The sequence below is a fragment of the Lethenteron reissneri genome, unplaced genomic scaffold, assembly GCF_015708825.2.
Source record: "Lethenteron reissneri isolate LAM-NWPU_2019-01 unplaced genomic scaffold, ASM1570882v1 scaffold_1265, whole genome shotgun sequence".
NCBI classification, from domain to species: Eukaryota; Metazoa; Chordata; class Hyperoartia; order Petromyzontiformes; family Petromyzontidae; genus Lethenteron; species Lethenteron reissneri.
The window spans coordinates 30001-33218 of NW_026890965.1; positions in this window are offsets into that span (position 1 = coordinate 30001).

Genomic DNA, 3218 nt, shown 5'->3' on the forward strand with positions numbered 1-3218 from the left:
ATCACGGGGCGCGGGGTTGGGCACGCGATGTGGGCGTGGTATGGACGCGCGCGCCGGTGGTAAGGCGCGCTGACACAAGCTGGGAAAAGAGGATCGTAGCGAGTGCGCAGTGATTGGTCAGATAAGATGGGTGCTCTCAGCGACGTCCGCAGGAGGGGTATAAAGGGGGACGCGCGAGAGCACTCGTGGTCAGTGTTAACCAGTTGAAGACCGAAGACGGGGTGGAGGAGGTAGTGGCCCGAGACCCCTAGTCCCGCCGTCCTTGTGAGGACCGGGGCCCTGTGTGGCTCGGAGCCGAGACTGGGGGACCCGTAGTCCGACGCCCGTGTGGGTCGGGACGGTGGTACCCAGAGCCGAGACGGGCACCGCCGGCTGGGTGTGTCCCGGAAGGCTACGGGGCGTAAGAGCCCGTGTCAGTATAGCTGAGTGGGTGTTTGTCACCCGTGTAGCTGAGTGGGTGTTAGTCACCCGTGTAGCTGAGTGGGTGTTGGTCACACGTGTAGCTGAGTGGGTGTTAGTCACCCGTGTAGCTGAGTGGGTGTTGGTCACCCGTGTAGCTGAGTGGGTGTTGGTCACCCGTGTAGCTGAGTGGGTGTTAGTCACCCGTGTAGCTGAGTGGGTGTCCGTCACCCGTGTAGCTAAGTGGGTGTTGGTCACCCGTGTAACGAAGTAGGGTGTTAGTCATCCGTGTAACTACAAGTTGGTGAAAATAAAGAGTGTGCTACCCGTGAAGTCGTCTCCTGCCGAGTTACTACTTTACACGTAGAATGGAAATAATAAAATAATCCAAATAAAACATGATAAAATAATTATTGTATCATGCAGCTCTCAGCTGCCGCCTCTCGCGTTCTCACGAGCGCCGCCTGCCGCCCAGAGGCGGGAGTCTTCACGCGCAGCGAGCAACTCGCGCCGCACTTTTCAATCAACAAAGATTCGGTTTTCTTAAACTGCAAATCATAATCAAAAATCGAGGGCGACAAGAGGTCAAGCTGGTTCACCAATGTGAACATGTCACCAACAATAACGCTGGGGCGCTACATTTAAAATTTGATTTAAAAAAATATTCCCCGTGAAGGATGCGGGAATCGATCCGGCGACCAAAACATCGGAGAGATCAGGATACTTAGTGGCGTGAGCACGCGACCAGGTACGCTGATGTCTCTGTAGCATCGAGAGGTTCCTAGTGTAGCTACTAGCGTGCAAGCTGTGTGTGTTAGCGAGCTCTGTGTTGTTAGTAAGACATTTCACACAGCAAAATCGAGGTCAATCTGATTCACCAATGTGAAAATGTCCGAACAATAACGCTGGGGCGTGACGTTTAAATTTGATTTAAAAAAAAATATTCCCCGTGGAGGATGCGGAGATCGATCCGACGACCTAAACAACGCAGCGAGCAATGCAAGTTGTTGGGCGCTCTCGCTACCAGCTACAGCGAACTCTCCCTCACAGCGAGCGGGTCCCAGTGTAGCTACTCGCGTGCCAGTTGTGTGGTTAGCGAGCTCTGTGTTGTTAGCAAGACATTCACACCGTATATCCTTGTACTGGACGGCATTTGAGATGTGTAGCACAATGTCCCATCCCTATCGGAGCCTTTTTATTAATCGGGGTCCCCCCTTTGAATCATCAATAGAACCCGTACCTCCCTCTTAATCTTCACACAAAACAATGAACATTATAGATTTTACACATCCTCTCATCGTCAAGCGGGGTCTGTGGTGTAATGGTTAACGCGGGTTCGATTCCTGAGTTCGATTCCTGCCAGGCTGCCAGGCTCGATGTAAATTTTGTTTATAAATATTTGTTATAAGTAGAGGACGTGGGAGCGTCTTCTCGAGTCCCTTATCAGCGTCACCCTCTCAGCAGGGCGCCTCCTTTGAACCATCGCTGCTGTTGTGCTCATTCTGGGAGGTCGGTATGGTGCTGCTGACATCCGACAGCGCCACCTCCTGCACTCACAGACAAGGACATCCACAGACACACAACCAGAGACAACAACAACAACAAGCGCCACTAAGTGGCGGTGACGTCACCACGGCGCTTGTACCAGGCTATGTGCGCCTTGAGGCCACGTGAAGTGAAACCACAAAGGACACACGTCCATAACACACACGGCCACACATTTGCACACTGCACGTTTGATGTTACACCAAACAAAATTGTATTTCTGACATTGTACTGAAAAACTGTATAATGCTAATTTTATATTTTATAAAAAAAAAGTGTCACCATTGGAGAGTGAACCTGTACTATGGACATTTCTTTGAAGAGGTATTCAGTACAAATTGACTGTTGTTTGTTGCTGTATATTGGACCCGAGTGGGATAAATACCCCCCCTTGGCTAAACAATATTTTCACGCCTTAAGATGCAGAGACACGCACGGTCAGGATGGAGGGCGACGCCGTGGGTTCCTCAGCATCCGTCAACGTCTCTCAGGGTCGCACCGCCCCGGAGTCAGGAAGCCCCAAACTCGGGAACAGGTGGCACTGCTCATTAAAAAAAAATCTTAAATTTATTAATAAAGTAAAAAAGATTGTACATACACAATCACAGGGGCAGCAGGGGCTGCCGTTCGAGGCCCTGGATTTTGAGTGGTCCACAGAACATCTCCCGCTTCATACCAGTTGACAATTCTGTCGCACGAGGATTTACCCAGGAGGGCAGCGGAGGCCAATACGTGGATCCCACATCCGTTCACTCGCTCGCCCACACACAGACAGACACAGACCCCACATCCGTTCGCTCGCTCGCCCACACACAGACAGACACACAGACCCCAGATCTGTTCGCTGTTTATTATATATATGCACGACAGACAACCAATCCCTAGTGGGCAGTCTGGAACATATTGTTCCTACCTGTGTAGAGGTGTTACGGAGGGCTTAACACACTGGGCGTGGCTATGCCCGTACGCCGAGAGATGCTTACATCGACGTCCGCTCCGTTCAGTCTGGGGGGCTGACACGGAGCTGGGATCCCCCCGCCCCACCCCTCAGGGGGGAAGTTGCTATACAAGGCGGTGAGCCGGAGGGCTCGGGGTTCAGTGTTCAGCCTTAACCAGCGAAGCAATGAGCGGCTAGATAGGCCCTGGGACTCCCCTGGATCGCTGTCCTTCTCAGGACCGACCAGGGCAAGCCAGTGGCGTGGCCCCAAGAGCCAGAGCCGATGTTCTTGTAAGAGCCGGTCTGGGGACTCAGGGTGCCGTAATCCCAGCTTAAC